Below are 1,568 nucleotides of genomic sequence, written 5' to 3' on the forward strand. Positions count from 1 at the left end.
ACTTCTCCAGCTCCCAACAGTTTTGTCATTCTTTTCAATCTCTGGCACTGTCAAATTGCTCACAAAATGTAAGGTTGGATTCTGTTGTGTGGCATAAGATCAGCAACAGGGGGGTGCCGTATTTCTGTCTTCCAGTACATGCACCTTCCAGCTATTTGTACCATGCCCATCCTCAGGCACATGCCCAGCATTTTCTGTATTTAATTTGTTTTAGACTTAACAAATCTTTCATCGTTTCGAATGCTGTACTCTTTTGTACTTGTTGCCAGATCATGTCTTCTGACACAAACTTTTGGAAGTATTGCAGTGGTGTGTGGAGGAATGTTACATAGTCTGTGACAGGTGGACCAGAAAAATCAGTATTGGGACTGATAAAATCCTTTTTTAGCCAGTGATATCAGTCATGGGGCATGATGCTTGCATTCTCTCAGGGCCCAATGTCCACATTGGCTGGGCAGTCAGAGGGCTCTTGGTTTTCTTTGTCCACACAGGGATCATTGTCTGACTCCTCATCACTCGCACCAGTGTTATCATAGGGTGATATCCTAAACACTGTACAGAGGATCTCACCTAAATAGTACACATACTTTTTAGATTCTAGATAACCAGCAGGAAAAGTTGGGGTGGTGGAGAGATTGATTCTAATTTGATGTGTTTATACATTGCTCTGAAGTAACCTATTGACACATTTCACTGGTCACACAATAATGTATGGCCAAACAATTGGAAACTCTAATCATCATCAAAACAGGAATGCAAGTAGCCTCCCATTTACAGCCACACCTAACATTCCTGACCTGCTCCTGAGAAATGCAATGCAAATGCCCCCCCCAAGCATCCCCCACACCAGCTTTGACCATGAATTGATAGGAACATTTTCTTATCAATAACCAAGACAAAGGGCCGACATACACAAACAGAATTTTTCTGTTAGAAAGCCCTGCAATCTGTGATGAGGGTAAAATACTGACTGTTGAAGGTGGTTAGAAATCATCCATCCATCCGTCCGTCTGTCCATCCGTCCGTCCGTCCATCCATCCATCCATCTTCTGTCATGCTTTTTCGCAAGCGGGGTCGCAAGGGGTGCTGGTGCCAATCTCCAGCTGTCTACAGGCGAGAGGCAGGGTACAACCTGGACAGGTCGCCAGTCTATCTGTGGAATTATATTTTTCCTTGGCCTATTTTGTATGATAAAATGTTTTGAGTGTGCCTGTTTGAATAGGAGTAATGATAGAAAAATCCTGTACCCATTCACTATGCTGTGCTGCCGCAATTAATTAGGCGAAGCAAGATGGTGCCAGTGTGTCAGGCGGGCCGTCAGCTGCTCCGTTTGTTGTTTGTTTTTCTATTGTTTATAACTTATGTTGCACATACCGTCAACACTCTACGGGTGTATGATCGCCAAACACTGTTAGATCTGAGGATTTACGCCAAAAATCTTGTCAACGTCAACTTCAATTATTATGGACAAAAATCGTTGCCTCCTTTCCTATCGGGCATCCCGACATACCTCTGCCACACTCCGACGCCACCCCCGCGGCGAAAACGGCCCCGCCGCCGGGGTAGGC

This window comes from Cyprinodon variegatus, unplaced genomic scaffold, assembly GCF_000732505.1.
Source record: "Cyprinodon variegatus isolate N-32 unplaced genomic scaffold, C_variegatus-1.0 Scaffold320, whole genome shotgun sequence".
NCBI classification, from domain to species: domain Eukaryota; kingdom Metazoa; phylum Chordata; class Actinopteri; order Cyprinodontiformes; family Cyprinodontidae; genus Cyprinodon; species Cyprinodon variegatus.